The sequence below is a fragment of the Sceloporus occidentalis genome, unplaced genomic scaffold (assembly GCF_023333645.1).
Source record: "Sceloporus occidentalis isolate IW3139 unplaced genomic scaffold, rSceOcc1.0.p SCAF_211, whole genome shotgun sequence".
NCBI classification, from domain to species: Eukaryota; Metazoa; Chordata; class Lepidosauria; order Squamata; family Phrynosomatidae; genus Sceloporus; species Sceloporus occidentalis.
This window is the reverse complement of record NW_028317191.1, coordinates 1,217,476-1,226,008: the sequence shown is the minus strand read 5'-3', so window position 1 is coordinate 1,226,008 and position 8,533 is coordinate 1,217,476.

The window sequence follows — 8,533 nt, the reverse complement described above, 5'->3', positions numbered from 1 at the left end:
CGAGCCTACAATGTCCCAGTATCAAAATACCAAATATAAAAAAATATAAATAACTTAGCAACGATGTGTCCACAAAATCCTCTTGTAATCCTAACGAGTACACTAAATGTATAATACTCACTTATCAGATATGCTCAGTAGGTTAAAATACCATTTAATTATTAATCCCAGAGAACAGTGCTATGGATAGTAGGGAGATCCTTGACCAGGGATCACTTATAACACAAGTCCACAGTTCTGTTATGTCTGCAACTCAACATTAAGCAAAAACGACACAACCGGCATATTAGTAAATGTTAATGTGCTGCATTCAGTCACCAGATGCTCTGGATCAATAAGCCTTCAATTTACAAACACATAGTTGTTGACCACAGACAAGTTAGATGTCAAACAATCTGTGAAAACCCATGTGGAGTTTCAATGATCACATCTATAAGCCATTGAAGAAATGATTCTTCAATGGCTTACAGATGTGATCAAAAGTTTGCATACTCTTGGAGAACTGGTAATAGATGTACCATTTTTAAAGAAAACATGAGTGAGCAGGCAAAATAAATTTCTTTTATTTGTTACAGTCATATTGAACTGTAGGAATGGCACAATCATAAAACAAAACAGGTCAACAAAAGAAAAATGAAATGACCCCTATTCAAAAGTCTGCATACCCTTAGTTCTTAATACGGTGTATTGCCCCCTTTAGCATCAATGACAGCATGCAGTCTTTTGTAATACCGTATTGGCTCGGATACAGGCTGTCCCCGTATATAGGCCGCACCCTAAAAGTTTGGTGCTTTTTTAAAGAAAATTAAATAGACATGCTGCCACTCTGCCCCCCCCCCGAGATATGCTGCCACTCTGCCCCCCGAGATATGCTGCCACTCTGTCCCCCCCAAGATATGCTGCCACTCTGTCCCCCCAATATGCTGCCATTGTCCTTCTCCTCACCCCCCCGAGATATGCTGCCACTCTGCCCCCCCGAGATATGCTGCCACTCTGCCCCCCCGACTTACCGGAGCAGACTCCCGGGTGTCTTGCGGGGCCGGCGGGGGACATCTACGCAATACGCGTATACAACTTCCGGTGCCGGCACTCAGCAGATGTGCCGGCACCGGAAGTTGTATACGCGTATTGCGTAGATGTCCCCCGCCGGCCCCCCAAGACACCCGGGAGTCTGCTCTGGTAAGTCTTGGGGGCAGAGGTAAAACGCATCGTGCGGACGTTCGCCGGCTGCGGCGATGCGCGTAAACAACCTCCGCAGTCGGCACGTCTGCACGATGTGCTTTAACAATCTCTCTTGCCGGGGCTCCCCTTGTGGGAATTCCCGGCAAGGGAGATTGTTAAAGCACTTCGTGCAGACGTGCCAGCAGCGGAGGCTGTTTACGTGCATCGCTGCTGCCGGTGAACGTCTGCACGATGCGCTTAGACAATCTCCCGTGGAAAGTGCTGGCAGGGGAGGCTGTCTCAGTGTATGAGAGAGTAGGATACGGGTCCCCTGCACCGCTGCGGGGGATCTGTATCCTAACCCTGCTGCCTGCCCGGCGCCCGGAACTGCATGTCCCGGGCGTGGGGCGCTAGACCCCGAATATAAGCCGCACCCCCACTTTAAAGACTTAAAGTGGGGGGAAAAAGTGCGGCCTATATTCGGGCCAATACTGTAGTTGTCTATGAGGCCCCAAGTTCTTGCAAGTGGTATGGCAAAATGCTTCCAGGTCATGCAAAGTCTTTGGCTGTCTTGCATGAACTGCATGTTTGAGATCTTCTAAGAGTGGCTGATATTAAGGCTAGGAGACTGTGATAACCACTCCAGAACCTTTTTCTGCTGTAACCACTGGAGGTTCAACTTGGTCTTGTGCTTAGGGTCGTGTTGGAAAGTCCAAGAGCGTCCCATGCTCAGCTTTTGTGTGGAAGAATGGAAATTGTCTGCCAGTATTTTCTGAAAACATGCTGCATTCATCTTGCCATCAATTTCCACAAGATTCCATTTAGAACTCACAACCCAACTAAAATATCAGGGAGCCACCACCATGCTTCACAGTGGGGATGGTATTCTTTTTGCTATAGGCCTTGTTGACCCCTCTTCAAACATAGTGCTTATGACCATAAAGCTCTATTTTGTCGACATATTGTAACCAAGCATTTTTTTGGCACTGGTACAGTAAAGGCTTCTTTCTGTCAACTTCGACCATGCAGCTTATTTATGTTCAAGTATCCTCGTATTGAGCACCTTGAAACAACCAGAACAGTACATTATGGGTCTCCAGAAGCGCAATTAATTTAAATAGCACCATTCTTAAATTTATACCATTCACAACACATGCTGCAGTACACAGGACATATGCAAACAATATCATACTGGTAAAAACTATGGTGACGGAGGTGGGGCTAAGAGTTAAGACAAAATAACTGTCAATCTATCTCAGCCTGGGGCTCCATGCAAGATCTCACCATGTGGAGTTTCAATGATCGTGAGAGCGGTGAGGAATCGGCCCACAACTACCCGGGAGGATCTTGTCAATGATCTCAAGGCAGCTGGGACCATAGAAAACAATTGGTAACACACTATGCCGTGAAGGACTGAAATCCTGCAGCGCCCGCAAGGTCCCCCTGCTCAAGAAAGCACATGCAGAGGCCCGTCTGAAGTTTGCCAATGAACATCTGAATGATTCAGAATAGAACTGGGTGAAAGTGTTGTGGTCGGATGATACCAAAATCGAGCTATTAGGCGTCAACTCAACTCCGAAGGAGGAGGAATGCTGCCTATGACCCCAAGAACACGGAGGTTGAAACATTAATCTTTTGGGGGGGGGGCGTTTTCTGCTAAGGGGACAGGACAACATCACCACATCAAAGGGATGATGGATGAGGCCATGTACCATCAAATCTTGGGTGAGAACCTCCTTCCCTCAGCCAGGGCATTGAAAATAGGTCATGGATGGGTATTCCAGCATGACAATGACCCAAAACACATGGCCAAGGCAACAAAAGAAGTGGCTCAAAAAGAAGCACATTAAGGTCCTGGAGTTGCCTTCTGTGGAGGGAGCTGAAGGTTTGAGTTGTCAAATGTCAGCCTCAAAACTAAATGACTTGGAGAGGATCTGCAAAGAGGAGTGGGACAAGATCCCTCCTGAGATGTGTGCAAACCTGGTGGCCAACTACAGGAAATGTCTGACCTCTGTGATTGCCAACAAGGGTTTTGCAAAGGGGTCAAATACTTATTTCACTGAGTAAAATGCAAATCAATTTATAACTTATTTGAAATGTGTTATTCTGCTTTTTTGTCATTCTGTCTCTTACTGTTCAAATAAACCTACCATTAAAGTTATACACTGATCATGTCTTTGTCAGTGGGCAAACATACAAAATCAGCAGGATCAAATAATTTTTTCCTTCACTGTATATGGCACTCTGCTCCCCCCAGACTTACCAATGCATCCCAGACTTGTCCCCCGTGCTTTAGACTCCCTGGTGTCTACCGGGGGCAGCCGGTGAATGTCTGTGTGATTCGCGTAGAGAACCTCTGCTGCTACCCGTCACCTCCGGCAGGGATTCTATGCCTGAGCATCGGAATGTCATGTGATGCCGGCGCTCAGTCATAGAAGCCCCAGCAGAAGAGCTGGGTTGCTATAGGTTGTCATCGCGGGGGCATTCACCGGCTGCTAGAGAGAAGGATCCAGGTCCCCTGCCAGGGGAACCTCCTCTCTGGCAGCCAGCATTACCTGGATCCTCCTCTCGCGATGCATGCAGATAACCTCGGTCGCGCAGACATTCACCGGGTGCCAGAGAGGAGGATCCAGGTCCCCTGCAGCGCTGGGGGGATCTGGATCTTAGTCTTGTAGTCAGAGCTCTATTTGAGGTCTGAATATAAGATAACCTTATTGGTTGATGGCAGATGAGCCCCCTGCTGGCAACCAATAGAGTCGCTCATACAGGCTTTTAAAATCCTGGTGCCCAAACTCGGCCTGGGGAGACCACTGGTCTACCTGCTCCAGAAGTTAAAGGTCCGTATGAGCGACAATTAGAGTTGATCGTAAGGACCTTTAACTGTTGGAGCGGGGTTACCATGGTCTCACCAGGCCAAGTTCCACCATCAGATGTTAAAGATCCATGAGAGAGATTCAGGGGTTGACAGGAGCGAAAATCCGTAGGTTTGCCGTCAGGAGTTAAATGTCCATAAGAGCGACTCTACTGGTCGCCAGCATGGGCCTCATCTGCCATCAACCAATAAAGTGCACCTGTACTTCATTGGTTGAAGACAGATGAGCCACCTGCTGGCGGCCAATAGAGTGGCTCGTACAGACCTTTAACTCCTGATGGCGAAACTCTGCCTGGAGAGACCATTGGCATGGTCACAAAGACTGTCACGAGAAATTGGGGACTGTTGGCAGGTATGCGGATGGAAGAGTGTGGGACAAAAACTCAAAATAAGCTTAGACTTATAGGGTTAATGGAAGGTTAAGGATAGTAGTAGTAGTGCACCAGTAGTGCACCAGTTTGGATGGACACAGACAACCCCCGCTGCTAACCACACCTTCTTCTGGCTGCAGCGGAAGTTGCCTACGCGATTCGCGTAGACGTCTACCTGCTGCCCTGACTACACACTAGGGACTCTGAGTCAGAAGCACCGGTAAGTTTGGGGGGGTTAAAGGAGGGGGCATAAGGCATTTCTGTAGAGTGCTCTATGATATGCCTTAATTCCACTCTGCCTCCTGAAATGCCTTAAACCTCCCTATACACCACTCTGCCTCCTGAAATGCCTTAAACCTCCCTATATGCCACTCTACCCCATAATATGCCTTCATTGGAGTACTTTGGCGTAGTGGTGGGCTAAGCATACTATGGCCATAAGATGTGTTGGAATCTCCAATAGTTATCATATAGTCCTAGGCTAGTTCCTGTATTTATGTGTGTCGGTCTGTGATGTAACCTGTGGGGTGTCCTGTCCTGTCTTGTAACCCCGGTAGAGAGGGTCCTGTCTTGTAACCCCGGTAGAGGGGTGTCCTGTCCTGTTCATGTCGGATCTTGAGTATTCCTTGTCTTGTTCCCTGTTGTGCCCTGTATTATGTATATCTTGTCTGGTTATGCTCCTTGCTCTGTCACCCTTGCTTGCTATGTTTCTCCTGTACTCTGCTTAGCTTCCATACTCTCAGCCTGCAGCATCCTGCACATGATTCCAGTGCTATGTCTCATGCCTGCTCCAGGGTGCCTGCAGGATATCTCCAAGTTCTGCTCTGGTCTGTCATCATCCGCTGCTATGCCGGGGCGCTGGAATGTGGCTGCACAACCCTAGATGCCCACCTGTCCAACTTGGCTTGCACCAGGCCCTGTCCAACTCTGCTACTGCACCATAACTCCTGCACACAATCTTTGGGCGATCTGGGTCTTTATAGTCGTCTGTATGGACCCGGTTCGTTACTCCCTGTCCACTTAGCTACGCTGATTCCCAGGGGCCTTAAGTTCAAAAACTGCACCTCCAGAAGTGTGTGTGATAAATATGAACGGCATCACCCAAGATGCCTACATCAAGATCGGCAGAATAAAGTTAAAACCAATCAAGAACAGTCAAGAATCAATCAAGGACCTGCAGAAAGAACAGCTGAACTACAGCGGATACAAGAGTCTAAGTCTAAGAAGTAACACTCATATCTCATCAATTATTCCAGTATATATCTCAATAGACTACCTTCATCTTAAAGGACACAGCCGCAATACTTGATATTACGAGAGAGCCAGTCAAACTCAAAATTTCTAAAACAAAGGTATCCAGCCACAAATTGAATGGACTACAAGTAAGAGGCATAAAGTCTGAAATAAGAATCAAACTAAAAACAACAAGCAAGTAAATGGTTATTAGCACTAGAGAGGAGAATGTAGGTAGAATGACACTGGAGAGGAGGTGGATGTAATTGGAGCCAATCCGGCCAGATATATAAGCAGCTAGATGTTTGGAGACATGGACATGCCCCCTCCTCTCTTGTTTTGCAGGATTTATGCATTAAACCTTTTTTGTAGATTTTTCCTTCTCTATATGAAATATCATCTACCTTTGTCTGAATGATACTTTGAGAGTGGTTTTGGAAACATGTGTGCAGGTTTTCGGCCAGCAAACAGCCTGGGTAATCTAGACCAATTTGTCTCACTAATATGCTTCCAACATTAGAGCAGTGTATTGCTCTTCCTTTGTGAGGGGTTTGCCCATACATATTTCTTAATTTATACCAGCAATGAGCACAATGTTTTTCTTTGTATAATTTTTTTTCGAGAGACGTGATCACCAGTCAAAATTTACAAACAAGAGTTTAAGAACATATTTCACTCTATGATTACATTTAAGTATAATTAAGGTTTATTTTTACACTGAATGTTCTATATAATTTATTTTCCACATTGCACATATTTGTTTGTTTGCTAATCTGCACATACATGTTTTTACTAATTTATAGCGCCCCTTCTTTATTTCATTTTTTCTCTTGTATTTTTAGTGTAAAGTGGGATATTTTTACACAAGTGTGAGCAGCTTGAAATTGATATTAAATTCATATTTTAACACTGAGCACTTTCTTTTGCACTTTACCGGATTTTGACCTTGGCTTTCTTATTGACTTTGCTGATTATTTCCTACCCCAGAGCCCTGATTGCTGTACGATATTGTTGCCTGCTTCTGCTCAGTGGAATAAACCTTTGCTTTTGTACCATTCTCTGGTGTTTTTTTTAATCTACTTCTGATTACCAATTTATCAGGTGTCTCTCTGTGCTTTGCTCCAATCCACACAACTTGACAAGGACAATAATCCCAAGCACACCAGCAAGTCTACACAAAAAAAATCAAGGATTTACAATGGCCCAGTCCAGACCTCAACTCGATTGAAATGCTGTGGTGGAACCTTAAAAGAGCTGAGCATAAACAAACCTCAATGAACTGAAGCAACTTTGTAAAGAAGAGTGGGCTAAAATGCCTCCACAACAATGTGAGAAATGTGAGAATAAAGTCATGCAGAAAATGATTGAAGTTGTTGCTGCTACATGTGGTTCTAAAAGCTATTGAATCATAAGTTCTTCACAGATGGCTTCTCCATTTTGGCTTTATTTTTGTTGAATGGACCATGACTCAGTATAATATGTCATGTGTTGTTCATCTGAGGTCGCATTTACATCATTTTTAGACCTGCTAAGGAACAGATGATTGTTGTTATGTCCTAATATGTAAAACCATAGAATGGGTATATTTTCTTTTTCTCACAACTGTATATATAATTTCCCAATACATTCCAAACCAAATAGTAACTAACTGAACATTAATAAATGCCCATCCTGCATAGTAAATGTATCCAACAGAAGAACAAATGTGAACAACCCATTAACTTCTTCATGTTGCAAAAGAAATAAAGATACATGCTGCAATACGATGCAGAACACAAACATGAACAGATTAATCAAGTATAGACAAGCCTAGGGCCCATACAGTTCATAAGAAAACTATACCTGAGAGATAAAACTACTCATACATTTATAAATACAATACAGACAGACTGTTTTGATCATATTAAATCGCTCATGCAGTGTAAATCTTGGATGTAAAATTTGGAATAAAAAGTGAAAAGCAAGAAAACAATACAATTAGGTCAATAAGTGTATGTCTAAATATAAAACACATTCAAGGTTCATGTTTTTTACTCCCTCATTTGCCTCATGAATGAATGAAGCCTCATGGAAAAGGAAAGACCTACATATCTGCCCCCTTCAAAGAAGGGTGGCAGTAAACTGTGTTTCTTAGGACTATCAGGGAAGAAGCTTCTGTGAGTCTCCAAACCAACAGGATCTGAAGAGCTCAACAAAGCAATTTGATGATTTTAAAGCTAAAGACCGATGACCGGCAGGATTCCAATTCTCAATGCAGAAAAATTCAACAAGCAGATGCTCTAGATCATGGATTCTTAACCTCTAACACAACCCTCCAGAGCCTTTCAGGGTGACTGTTGTACATAATACAATGTACAATAGCATGTAGAATATACCAGTTGTTCTTCAAATTAGGAAAACCAAAATCCCTTTTCACATGTTTTGTGGGAAACTGTCCAATTAAAATAGGAAAGACAGTTGAGGGTTTCACAGAACCCATATACTTGCAAAAAAGATATTGCCACCTCCCTATTGAGGTTTTTCCAAGTGATTAAGGAGCCCAAACAGCTTAAAAAAACAATATGAGTTTCTTTGCTTCAGCTCTGTTTCCTTTTTTAAGGTGTGCCCCACCTGTTTGTCTCAGTCAGCAGTCTAAAGGTATGTCCTTTTTGGTTTTGTGTTTAGATTCGATGTTTAGTTTCAGTTTCAGTGATTCAATAGGCAAGGTTTAGCGTTAGGTACCACTAAGCCAATGTTCTACCCAAGAACAAGAATTTGCATCTAGACACATTTCTTTCAGTTTGAATACTAACCTATTGTGTGGAACCGTGTCAAACGCCTTGGCAAAATCCAAGTAGATTACATCCAATGCAATTAAGTTAGTTTGACATGACCTATGTTTCATAAAACCATGCAG